The sequence below is a fragment of the Rhodnius prolixus genome, unplaced genomic scaffold (genome assembly GCF_049639745.1).
Source record: "Rhodnius prolixus isolate KJV_2025 unplaced genomic scaffold, Rpr scaffold_1, whole genome shotgun sequence".
In the NCBI taxonomy this organism is placed as follows: Eukaryota; Metazoa; Arthropoda; class Insecta; order Hemiptera; family Reduviidae; genus Rhodnius; species Rhodnius prolixus.
In genome coordinates, this window is record NW_027411581.1 from 3,679,771 (window position 1) to 3,694,343 (window position 14,573).

The window sequence follows — 14,573 nt, forward strand, 5'->3', positions numbered from 1 at the left end:
TGTCACCACATTTATGAAAATCGATTTGCGCGTTTAGGCGCTACGTTGTTTACAAAAAAGGTAACAAGAAGAAAAAAAAACAAAAACAACCACAAGAACAAGAAAAAGAACATTTATTGAACATTTTAAAAAAAATTTACAGTTTAAAATGTTAAGTATAAAGGTTGATTAAACTACATTATGGCGTTTTACGAAAATCTGTCGAGTAGGAAACGAGATATTTAGAGTTAAATTTTCGTTTCACTAAAAAAAGTAAAATCTTTAACTTCAAATATCTGGAAAACTACTCGATAGATTTTGTTTATATATTATCTGTATGTTAAGACAACTCTTGTCTATAATTGTATAAATTTTTGCCAAAATCTATCGAGGAGGAAAGGCTATATTTAGAGTGGAATTTTCTTCTAGTTTTGAAAAAGTGAAATCTTTAACTTCACATATCTCGTAAACTACTCGATAGATTTTATTTATATTTTAGCTGTATAAGGAGACAGTTATTGTCTATAATTGTATAAAGTTTTGCAAAAATCTATCGAGTAGAAAAGGAGATATTTAGTGTTGAATTCTCGTCTAGTTTGAAACAGTGAAATTTTTAACTTCAAATATCTCGTAAACTACTCGATAGATTTTATTTATATTTTAGCTGTATAAGGAGACAGTTATTGTCTATAATTGTATAAAGTTTTGCAAAAATCTATCGAGTAGAAAAGGAGATATTTAGTGTTGAATTCTCGTCTAGTTTGAAACAGTGAAATTTTTAACTTCAAATATCTCGTAAACTACTCGATAGATTTTATTTATATTTTAGCTGTATAAGGAGACAGTTATTGTCTATAATTGTATAAAGTTTTGCAAAAATCTATCGAGTAGAAAAGGAGATATTTAGTGTTGAATTCTCGTCTAGTTTGAAACAGTGAAATCTTCAACTTCAAATATCTCGTAAACTACTCGATAGATTTTATTTATATTTTAGCTGTATAAGGAGACAGTTATTGTCTATAATTGTATAAAGTTTTGCAAAAATCTATCGAGTAGAAAAGGAGATATTTAGTGTTGAATTCTCGTCTAGTTTGAAACAGTGAAATCTTCAACTTCAAATATCTCGTAAACTACTCGATAGATTTTATTTATATTTTAGCTGTATAAGGAGACAGTTATTGTCTATAATTGTATAAAGTTTTGCAAAAATCTATCGAGTAGAAAAGGAGATATTTAGTGTTGAATTCTCGTCTAGTTTGAAACAGTGAAATTTTTAACTTCAAATATCTCGTAAACTACTCGATAGATTTTGTTTATATATTATCTGTATGTTAAGACAACTCTTGTCTATAATTGTATAAATTTTTGCCAAAATCTATCGAGGAGGAAAGGCTATATTTAGAGTGGAATTTTCGTCTAGATTGAAAAAGTGAAATCTTTAACTTCACATATCTCGTAAACTACTCGATAGATTTTGTTTATATTTTATCTGTATGTTAAGACAACTATTGTCTATAATTGTATAAATGTTTGCAAAAATCTAACGAGTAGAAAAGGAGATATTTAGAGTTGAATTCTCGTCTAGTTTGAAACAGTGAAATTTTTAACTTCAAATATCTCGTAAACTACTTGATAGATTTTGTTTATATTTTATCTGTATGTTAAGACAACTATTGTCTATAATTGTATAAATTTTCGCAAAAATCTATCCAGTAGAAAAGGAGATATTTAGAGTGGAATTTTCGTTTAGTTTGAAACAGTGAAATCTTCAAATATCTCGTAAACTACTCGATAGATTTTATTTATATATTAGCTGTAAATGGTGACATCTATTGTCTATAATTGTAAAAATGTTTGCAAAAATCTATCGAGTAGAAAAGGAGATATTTAGAGTTGAATTCTCGTCTAGTTTGAAACAGTGAAATCATTATCTTCAAATATGTCGTAAACTACTCGATAGATTTGGTTTATATTTTAGCTGTATATGGAGACAACTATTGTCTATAATTGTATAAATTTTTGCAAAAATCTATCGAGTAGGAAACGAGATATTTAGAGTTGAATTTTCGTCTAGTTTGAAACAGTGAAATGTTTAATTTCAAATATCTCGTAAACTACTCGATTGATTTTGTTTATATTTTACCTTTATGGAGTTTTGAGCCAGTTACCACATGGGCTTCTCAGTAGGCGTCTCACTTTGACTAGACGAGAGAGTTGAGCTTCAGTTACCACGTGGCCAGGACTTAATAGGTAGCGTCCATTGCTTGTATTTTTCCCAAGTGTCAGCCATTATGGCGTTTAGCATCATCATGAGAGATATGTTTGTTTTTACAGAAACTTTTTTTTTTGGGGGGGGGCTAAGATCAAAGTGTAGTATCTATTCTTTTAGAATTCATATTGTTGTTTCTTCACTGATTAGACCAATTCCAATCAGTTTATACATGATTGTTGACTTTGGAATTTAATGTACTCTGGTTTTTAGTAAGTGGCACTTTGTGCGACAGCAAATTAATGCAGTATTCTTTATGAACAAAGCCATTGTGAATTAAAAAGAAAAAACAAGGTAATAAATTCAAATTTTTGATACAAAATAATAAATTTTGGTTAAGAAATGTCAAGTGGATCGTTTGGCTCCAGCCTCCCGTGACATTCCCCAAAGACAGCGGTACCATATATCACGCCTTTGCAGCTTACCTGCTACGAACCAGCTGAATTTCTATTTATTTTAATTCGTTTCACCTAAATAATAGAAACTTCTACTTTCTAAATTATAATTTACCATCTTTTCTCTAACGGTAATCTAATTCAGATCAACTAGAGGTCAGCTAAAAAAGCAATCTTGGTTCCAGTTGATGCTATTTCTTAATTAAATACCAAAGTTTACATAACATGATGCTTAAGTAATAAGTTAATTGTGGAAGAAATGATCTGGTGCTTGATAGTTATGGCTGTTGCAGGTAATCGATTGCGAGCAATATCATAGACTCTGAAACACATAACACACATTGCCTTGGTATTCTTCATGACCCAATATTTACAAAGATAAGAATAAATTTTTCTTTTACTTTTTACCGAAATTCCTAGTACTAGTAGTAATTGCCAATTTTTTCAGGCGGTCTTTACATCCTCCAACTACCAAATTAGGTGTCGTGGACAGAGGCGACTAGCCAACATACTTTACTATAAATGTTTCATATTAACCATTAAAGGTATAGACTGAGAATATAGCCTAGTACCGCAATACATCTTAGCTTTGCGGGTCTAGCCTCTAACCGCTCGACCATCGTGGCGCCTAGCAAACATACTTTACTATAAATATTCTCATATTAACCATTAAAGGTATAGACTGAGAATATAGCCTAGTACCGCAATACATCTTAGCATTGCAATTCTAGTCTCTAACCGCTCGGCTACCGTGGCAACTAGCAAACATACTTTACTATAACTTTCTCATATTAACCATTAAAGGTATAGACTGAGAATGTAGCCTAGTACCGCAATACATCTTAGCTTTGCGGGTCTAGCCTCTAACAGCTGCGGCTACCGTGGCGACTAGCAAACATACTTTACTATAAATTTCTCATACTTGTATTAACCATTAAAGGTATAGACCGGGGAATATAGCCTAGTACCGCAATACATCTTAGCATTGCGGGTCTAGCCTATAACCGCTCAGCTACCGTGGCGCCTCCGAAATTCTTAGTAGACATCCCAATTTTTTATTTTTTTTTTTTGTAAATATCGGTCATTAACCCTTTACTGGAATGATTATTCTCTTGGTATAAGTACGCGGATGATTTAGCCTGTTTTACATCATCACGGAGTATCGAGACTATTGCTTACAGACAAACTGCCAGCAAACGATAATCACGATAATACTTTCATGCCTAACTAACCATATCGCGTTAAACCGAGTACATCGGCTTAACTGTCTGGTGACACCATCTACATAATGGACAGGGTAAGAAGTTCCGGAAAATGATTACAATGCCACTTTTCCCATTTCTCTCAAGTGTATTGGGTTTAACCGGAAGTAGAACTTTACAGAAAAAATTGTTTTTTCTTCTATAATAGTAAAAACTTTGGTCTTCATTTCTAGTGACGTAGTAATTGTCAACATTATTTGTAGAGACAACTTGAAGACGGGCAAAATGAAGACCAAATACTGAAGTTTCAGCTTTCAACACATTAGGCTAACTCTAAATATAATACCTAATGACTATTCATGATTATAGATAATTATTATTGATTAAAACCGGAAGTTTCTAATTTTAGATACTGGTAACAGCCAGTACAGTGTTACATAAAATGGTTTTTATTGTTGCAGACAAGCGTCAAATCTAAAACGCAAACCTTTTGTAAGAAGATAATGACTCACATTATGGCCGAAGTAATAAATAGATTGTAGAAATGAACAAGTTTGAAGAGTCGATAGGATAAGTCGACTGGATTGCAGGGGAAATGCTTACCCAAATAGAATACTGGAAAAAGAGATTTTTCCATTATATACGTAGCTTTGCCTGGTTCTCTGTCGACGGAACGTCGTAATACCACCTCTACCTTAGTGGAGCAAGTATGACGTCAAACGATATGAACTTAGTGGCACGAAACAGCTTAATCAAAAATGTTTCCACAAGTTTATTCCACAGTAACTTCCACTCCCCCCCAACCCAATCATCTCTTTCTCCCTCTCCTTCCATATCTTTGTCTTACTGCGTGCTATCTGGAAGTACGGAGGAAGTCGATATAAACACTTGTAATTTCGGTAAGTAAAATGAGTTTAAGAAAGAAAAAATGTAAAAATAAATATTTATTAATAAATTTGAGGCTATGATCCGCTACAGCCTCAAGCCTCCCTGGCCAATTACATTGAATTGTGTCAAACAAAGGCAGATAATCTATCTGTCTTAGTAAAGAAACGCTCGGCTATCGTGGCGACTATCAAACATACTTTACTATAAATTTCTCATATTAACCATTAAAGGTGTAGACTGAGAATATAGCCTAGTATCGCAATACACCTTAGCATTGCGGGTCTAGCCTATAATCGCTCGGCTATCGTGGCGCCTGACAAACATACTTTACTGCAAAATTTCTCATATTAACCATTAAAGGTATAGGATGGGAATATAGCCTAGTCCGCAATACATCTTAGCTTTGCGGGTCTAGCCTCTAACCGCTCGGCTACCGTGGCGCCTAGCAAACATACTTTACTATTCTCCAGGTTATATTATATTGTAACTTACACCTCAAAATGCTCAAAAAGAATATCCCCTGGAAAACTGTCCGAATAAAAACTTTTTCCTTTATTTTGCCCTTCTTCGGGAAATACTTTTAATTTTTAAAGTTTTATTCGAAAAATATCTATTAAACTTTTCTTTTTCTATTATTTATTTAATGCTAACAGTATGTTAAAACTAAATTGTAATCTTAAAAAAGTTTTATCACCGAAGCTTACATTTAAACCTATATTTTCCCCAATAAACCTATATTTATATTTTCCCCAAAGTGAAAAAGAAAACTAATCAATAAGGAAAAAAAATAATAAAAGAGAAAATTTGTTGTTTGATCGGGAAAGTTGATAGGGAAAGTCACACTTTTGGTGCCTTATGAATCGGTGACAGTGCTCTGGGAGTAGGATAACAAGCTTGGTCCCCTATCATGGCCAACCAATCTAGTTGGCACTGCTTTACATTCTCACGTCGGAAGTGGTTTTTTTTTCTTTTATCTGCTTTTAAGTTTTTCTATCTCACTTCCTCTTGTTACCTGCGCATAGAGAGGCTTTATTCCTCTCTCGCTCTTCTAGTTTACTTTTTCTCAGCAGAAAGCTGTTGTTATAAACAGCTAAAAACATTTTCTTTTCAAAATATTGATGGGAAACGGCGTGAAAATTTTTTTTCTTTTGATCAAAACGAATTTACTAAATTGAATTTTCACCGGAAATCATTTTTTTAAGGTGTTTAACTTAAATTAAAAAAAGGATTCTGCAATCCCTCACCCGCCTTCCTCGTACTGAATTGCAATGAACTTTTCTCAAGTTCAGTTCCATTTAACAAAAGGAATTTTCCATCGAGGCGGTTACCATGGGAAAGTGGAGCAGTGAAATAGGCCCTTTTTGGTGTTAAAGTACACGCCATCGTATGGTACTTTGATTGGTCGAAGGCTCTTAACGACTGGCAGGAGGGTTTTAGACAAGGATCATACTGCTTACAGGTCATTTTTTCAGACCAGATTCAGGCGAAATCAGGCACGTTGTATTCCTGGCTTATGCTCGCCAGGAAATATCAGAATCTGGATATATCAGTGATCCCACAAGATCCATCAAAATAGCATATTTGGTCCAAAAAGTGGTTGGGGGAATGGAAATGGCTTCAAGATGTTGAAGTCGCTATTTTTGGGGGAAAAGGAAGTGTCAGTTCATGTTGGTGAAGAAGAAAAATGAAAAGGTCGACATCTTGGCAAGTTACGACCTACATTTAACCCGTTTATAAGACCCCCACCCCCAAACTCTTCGAAGAAATTGGGTTCTCTTTTAGGATAGGACAACATCAGGATAACATGTCGCAAAGACAGAAGACAACGTGACGACGCATGTTAAAACGAGTCACGTTAAAAAGTATCTAAGAAAACAAATCTCATTGTAGCGTAAGTTTGTCATAAAAACCATTATTATCGTTTTAAAAACTAAAGTAATGTTTCTAGTAAAAGTTGTAGATTAATGTGTCGGTGATCACTATACAATAAAATCTCAGGAGCCATCTGCAAGAAAATCCTAAAATAACTGAAAATTCCGTTCGGAAAAGTGGCATTCCCGGTAAAGCGATTTTCATCAAATTTGGAAATTCAGTATCACCTTTTAAGTATTCCTTCTTTTGGTCGTTCGAAAGTAAAATAAAGAGGCGTAAGTAAAGTACAACTGGATTAGGGAATTTATGTATGTAAGGTTGGCATTTACATAAGCGTTAGCGTGTTTTTGCTATATATCTGTTTGGATACTAATATGCATACATACGTAAGCATACACAAGAAGAGGTGACAAGAGGAGATAGAAAAGTGGACGAAGAAGAGGGGAGAAGTCTAAAGCGCTTTTCATGGTAATACCAATTTTTCCCATACTCTGTATTGGCGGATACTTTTCTTCCACTGTTACTGAGAACTGCACTACAACGAAATAAGAAAAGCGAACGAGAATTCTCTCATTAAATTGACTTTAGGAAAAACGAATTTGTGTAAGTAGGTTGTGTAAGTTTGTTGGTATATATATCATATATGCTAACATACACACTTATGAGAAATATGATGCTAATCTTTCTACGCTAAACAAGTTGTTTTCTTGGCGTGGTATTGTTAAGTAGATTTTCTGGATTACGCTGAGAACTAGGTTGTAGCAAAAGACACCAAAGTTAATAACGTGAGGAATGTTAATACATTAAGAATCCCAGAAGGATCTATAGTAAACTCTCCTAGCATCTTCTAGGCCAGTGCTTCTTACATTTATTTCACGTTTCTCCAACAACTACGGTTAATGAATGATTGCAGAATTATGTTTTATTTCATTTATGATGATCCTAATTTTGATTTGATTGAAGAATTTGGTCGGAATAAAACAGTTAAATTGAAAATTAAATTAATTTTTGTAGTGAAAATTTTTATTGCATAAATTGATTCTTTATGAAATACCTACGGAGGGAAAAATAGTGAAAAAATTCTAAACTATTATTTCAGTAGAGAAAACGAGCATTAAAAATCCTAATGGCGGATCGAACAAGCGTCTTGTGGGCGTGTATACTGGCCAATAGAACCGTAGGTGGGTAGGTTCAACTACACGCCCACCTACCACTTATACGTTCCACCATTAAGACTATTTAGGCCTTTTATTCTTAAGAAAAATGTAGTCTAGAATTTTTTCACTATTTTTTCCTCCATAGGTATTTAATAAAGAATGAAATGATGCAAAAACAAAAATAAATTATTTTGAATATTTATATTACGGTTCAACATCAACTACGGTTAATGAATGATTGCAGAATATGTTTTATTTCATTTATGATGATCCTAATTTTGATTTGATTGAAGAATTTGGTCGGAATAAAACAGTTAAATTGAAAATTAAATTAATTTTTGTAGTGAAAATTTTTATTGCATAAATTGATTCTTTATGAAATACCTACGGAGGGAAAAATAGTGAAAAAATTCTTAACTATTGTTTTAGTAGAGAAAACGAGCATTAAAAATCCTAATGGCGGATCGAACAAGCGTCTTGTGGGCGTGTATACTGGCCAATAGAACCGTAGGTGGGTAGGTTCAACTACACGCCCACCTACCACTTATACGTTCCACCATTAAGACTATTTAGGCCTTTTATTCTTATGAAAAATGTACTCTAGAATTTTTTCACTATTTTTTCCTCCATAGGTATTTAATAAAGAATGAAATGATGCAAAAACAAAAATAAATTATTTTGAATATTTATATTACGGTTCAACATCAACTACGGTTAATGAATGATTGCAGAATATGTTTTATTTCATTTATGATGATCCTAATTTTGATTTGATTGAAGAATTTGGTCGGAATAAAACAGTTAAATTGAAAATTAAATTAATTTTTGTAGTGATAATTTTTATTGCATAAGTTGATTCTTTATGAAATACCTACGGAGGGAAAATGTTTTAATAGAAATAATTAGCATTCGACACAATTTTTCATGAATTCTCTCCCTTCCCTAGTTGATCGCGAAAAACAGAAAAAATTTATTTAGATAAGGTACGCAGGAGAAGGCATTAGTAACAAACAATTGGCTGTAGCCAACCAATCTCAAACAGCAACCTACACTACTGACTTTTTAACTCTTTGAAGTTAAGTTCTTCAAACTAGAGTGTCTGTTAATCCCCAACATTACTTAAGGTTTTAACGTTTACTGCACAAAGGTAAGTGAAATATTTCCTGTGTTTGGGGGGGGGGGGGGTGGAGGCCAAAGTAACCAAGGATTGAGAAAGTATTTTGTTCAGATCTTAGAAGAATAACTGAATACTATTTTCACTTAAAGCTATTTTTATAATTCATTCGTCAATTTTCTTTACATTTTCTTGTGGAAAAGCTCTCTTTTTTTTTTACTTTCTGAAAGTTTTCCTTCATTTATCTTTCATTCATTGTTTTCTTTTTAACAGATTAGGAGTATATCTTGTCTTGATCAGGTAGTTAAAAAGCTTCACCTGAGTGGAAACTTTTATCCAGAAATTGCTTTTGATTAATACCTTGTTTTTTGAACTCTTTAAGAAACAAAAAAAAATCTTATCTCTACTTCCGTTTCTTCTTCTCCTCAACGAAAACTATATTTTTATTATTATTTCATTTTGAACATAGTTCTGTTGGATACAACAATGGAATTGGGTTCTATTGTAAAAAAAAAGATATGCTAAGAGAGGAGGTTACACTTGCTGTGGTTTTAGTCAATTCTCTGCGATGATGGACATCTTGATTTTGTATAGTTTGGTTTCTCATTTTATGTATCGATTATAATTAATCGATATGTTTCTGTTCGATTAAATTAATTAATTAACTGTATTACTTATGCATCAACTCTATTCATTTCCAAATATATCTATCTAGGAGTGGAATTAATATCTAAGTAATAATTAGTAGGTAGCCTGTCTTCCATAGTTGTTAAAAAATAAGGTTGAGTTTCGTATCTGTTTCTGGTTTACTTTCTTTGAGTTACACTTAAATTGTGTGAGACTAATGCCTTCACCTGGGTACCCTATCTAAATAACTTTTAGTTATTAGTTAGTGAGAATTGTTTGTGCGCCACGGTAGCCGAGCGGTTAGAGGCTAGAACCGCAATGCTAAGATGTATTGCGGTACTAGGCTATATTTCCACTCTATAACTTTAATGGTTAATATGAGAAATTTATATTAAAGTATGTTCGCTAGTCGCCACGGTAGCCGAGCGGTTAGAAGCTAGACCCGCAATACTAAGATGTATTGTGGTACTAGGCTATATTCCCCAGTCTATACCTTTAATGGTTAATATGAGAAATTTTGCAGTAATGTATGTTTGCTATTCGGCTCCGTCCACAGTTACAGCAATGTTCACAGGAGCCCGACACCTCGAGCTGACTCCGCAGAATCACATTAATATATACACTTAGTTTTCCCACATTACTCTCTTATGCTCTTATGCCGCTTATGCTCATGTTCTGATGTTCTCTTAATATTTTTACACGCTCTCCTGCAATTGTATTCTTGTCAAACCCTCCGAGCTGTTAACATCTAATTTTGCTGTTAAATAAATTTTTTTAAAAAGCTCTTCTCTCTTTCAAATATCATAACTCACGACACCTAATTTGGTAGTTGGATGTTAAGCCTGCCTGAAATAATAGGCATTACTTTACCTTACTTTACTTGTGTTGTTTGATTCCTTTTTCACAAAATGTTTGAAGTTTATCCAGTATAAATTCTATACAAGTTGTTGTACTTAAATTTAGATACTGGATTGATCAATTTGTTTTCCAAGGTCTCATCTTTGATTTTAGTGTGTGTGTGTAAATTATCTTCAGTATTATCGGTTATACTCTGTATAATTGTTAATGTTCAGTTTGTATCATTATTTATTTTGTGAAAAATAATTCAACAAATTTTCTTTAAATATTTTCCTTTGTGGTTTGATAATTTGGTTGGTTCTTAGAAAACTGCAACTTGAGAAATACTTCTGGCTTGTTTATTAGATGTTCCAGCCAACGCAATTTTCATTTTATTTAGAAATTTTAAAGGTAATTTAAAATCAGAGATGGATGCCGCAGGCTGGATCATGCTGCTGCACAAGCTTCTAAATTAAAACCATCGTCGCGTGGCCACCCACCTCATAGATTAATTACTTAATTAAATAAGTTTCCTATAATGTAGAATAGATCAGAAATAAAGTTACCAGAAAAAACTCAATTTAATTGAAATTCTAGCATGACTTTTCAGCCACAACTAAATTTAAAAATAAAATGTCAAAAGATATTTTAAGGAAACATCAAAAAATAAAATATAATGACATTTTTTAGATGGAAAGAATAAGCTTGAGAAAGTTCTTAAAGTGTTAAAAGCAATTTTATAGAAGACTTTCCTTATTTTTACAGATGCTAGACGTATCCAATTTATGTCAAGCAACGGGAAATTGTGGTAAAGAAAATCTGACTCATTTAGACTCTTTCCATGACCTTCGTTCATTCCAAATTATTGGTGTATCGTTCATTGATTTGAAAAAAAAAAAAAAAAATATAGGCAATATTTTTTCCCTGTAGATTACTGAATTTAGTCACCAGATCAATGAACAGTATTCTACATACAGCCTCCCTGGATACCCATTAAAATGATGAAACCAAAGTGATGGGTGTAAAGTAGTGTAGAGGGGGGGCCACATTTGAACAGAGTTTACATTTTCTGTTTACAGAGTGCGCACAGAATCGTATTATTGAACCTTTTTATTTTGTTTTCTACAACTTTCAAGTCTTCTTAACCAGATCTATGTCAATAAACTGTTGTGGTATTTTACGCACATATCTATATTTTTTTAATTTAAAAATTTTGTGTCAAATGTTAATATCTGCCCCACTGGTGGGGGTAGCTTTGAACACAATATAAAATAGAAAGAAATGATATTACTTTACTCTGAATCTACCTTCTATTTCTCTCACTACTACATTACTTTCTCTTTTAAACCACTGAAATCTAGTTCCAAAAATCAAGAATGACTCAGTTCGGGATGTTGTAGCCGAAGTTTGAACAAAATATTCGGTTTGTTGCGCTTCTTAATGGTAGGTTCAGACCACTTTCCCCTTCTCTGCGATTAAAAAAAAAAAAAGTCACAAACTTGCGGGTCGGTAGGACACATTGATGATGAAATGTGCCCCCTCTCCTTCTATACAAGAAAATATAATATCCAACACTTTTTGCGAGCTAATAGTTTTTTGTATATATTAGGTTTAAAAATACGAATTCCAAATGGACTACTTAGACAATACTTACACCTTGTCCACTACAATCTTCACAATACACTTGCAAAGCTGCAACAAAAATTTTACTTCCACCTTACAAAATATAACTATTCCTCAAATTCTGACTTTACAAATAATGAAAACGGAAGGAAAACTCTGTCAATTATACAACAGGTCTACTAACAACATATGGAGACAATTACCAATCATAAATGTTTTAAATATTTGGCGAGAAATTAAAACTGTTCAAAGGTGCCCCCTGTTCAAATGTGCCCCCTCTCCAAACATGAAGTCCAAGTTCATACAGGGCACTTGGTGACGTTAGATTTCACTTATTAAGACCCCCCCCCCGCGGTTACATCTGGGCATGGTACCATCATTATTTTGATCTCTTATAGTGACCATTAAAATTATTACTTCATCAACATTACGTCATCAGCATTAGTGGGCATGGTCGTTAGGCTTCTTCATTTTAGATTTAATTAAACATTAAGCTGCTATATAATATAATCTCCCTTGGCGATTTAGTGGGTTTTAATTACTTATAACAGGCTATATAATACTACTGATATAATTATAATTCCTATCGTTGATATTCACTATAACATAAAACAAAGAGCAACAAAAAAAAGAAAGTGTATCTGGAATCAAAGCGACTTTGACCGCAAAAGTTTATAAGTGTAAAAGTTCTAAAGCAACGAACTGCGCTAAAACTGGTTTTAATGAAAAAATTAATTATTAACTTTGAGCACGGTAAGTGGAGGGATTTTATAATTAAATTCAGTTCTACGCTATACTTGACCAATATTAATACATCGGATTTAGGTATTTAGTTGGCAATACCTGTAAAATAATGGGAATTGTTACTTTAAAATTAATTAGAATCGTTTTTTTTTTCAGCTAAACTATACCAAATTAATAAAATATCTTCATTATGTTTGACATAGTCTCTGATATTATTAATACAGTATATAATATTATAATACAATATTATTATATTACAATATTATTACTACAATATATATATATATTTTAGAAAAGCTAATATGTATTGTGGTACTGAGTTCGATTCCGTCTTAGGCCTTGGATTATATTTAATGGTTAATAAAAGAAATTTACATAAAAGAAAGGTAGAGGCGCCACGGTAGCCGAGCGGTTAGATGCTAGACCCGCAATACATCTTAGTATTGCGGTACTAGGCTATATTCACAATTTTATACCTTTAATGGTTAATATGAGAAATTTTGCAGTAAAGTATTGTAAAGTTTTTGTCCTTTTACTAAAAACTTCACAACTACGTATACTCGTAACTAGTGCCTGCCACTAGTTAATTTAATTATATGTGGGTTTGATAAATAATAAAACTCGCTAAATTTGTAAGTAATAACCTGATTTATTAACACATTAAAATGTTAAAATGTTAATGACTCACATTAACATTTACTAACAACTAACGCTATTCATTACAGTTACCATTTACTACAGTCCCAACAGTTTACTGTTACTCACTTCGTAACGCCACAAAACTGTTCCACGACTGACCGCTGGTCCACACTGCACCGAATTGCACTAGTCTCAGCTGCACTAACACAGCTCTACTCACTAACTGACTAACTGCCCAACTAGCTAACACTGAAGCACTCCGCAACACTGACTCTCTCAAACTGTTCCTTCCCAAAATCTCTCCAAAACTTTCTCTCAAAGACTAACTCAAAACTCTGTCTAAAAACCCGATTAAAACTGACTTCTCCAGCTGTGTCTGCCTCCCTTTAACTGCGACTGCCCCACTCCGTCTGTATCACGCCCACCGGCTGCTCACTGGCTGAGGAAAACACATGCTGCCACCACCCCAACTGGGGCCGCCCTCATCCAACTCTCTGACTCACTCCAACCTGCCGCTCATTGGCTGGAAAACACATACTGCCACCACCTCAGCTGGGGCCGCCTCCTCCAATTGTCTGTCTCACTCCTGACTGTCAATCACTGGCTGGGAAAACACATACTGCCACCACCCAACTGGAGCCTTTCTCTTACCTGGCTTTTACACAGCGGTGGTCCGTTACAGGCTACGGACACTAAACTCCTACAACAATCTAGCCCTTTCTCCTCTGGCTCAGGTAGAGACCGGCCTTTTGTTTACACAGTGTCGGCCTGTTACCGACTTTGGTCGCTCAACCCCTAGAACAATCTAGGGCCTTTCTTCTCGCCCAGGTCAACTTCGTTACAGTATGTTTGCTAGTCGCTTCCGTCCACGTCATTTAATCCGGTAGTTTGCCTGAAAAAAAATAGGCAAAATGAAAACAGAAATTTGAAGACAATTCCTCAACCGGAAGTATCTCTTTGTTTAATGGAAAGTCCGTCCAAACTTTCTGGCAAATAATTCCTAGGCTTTTCTGTGAACTTTTTTTATCGGTTGGGATCTACTTTTCTGTATTTTTAGTGTAGTGTACGGTGAGAATTAATATGGATCCGAGCTTGATGATTATTGAACTTCTTCTGAAGATCCTTGAGATCGATAGTAAGAGAAAGTCGTGTGAGTGTTCATAGCAGAATTTTTTTAAATTCATTTCTCTCCTAAAATTGATTGCAAAATATAATTATTTCAAAAAT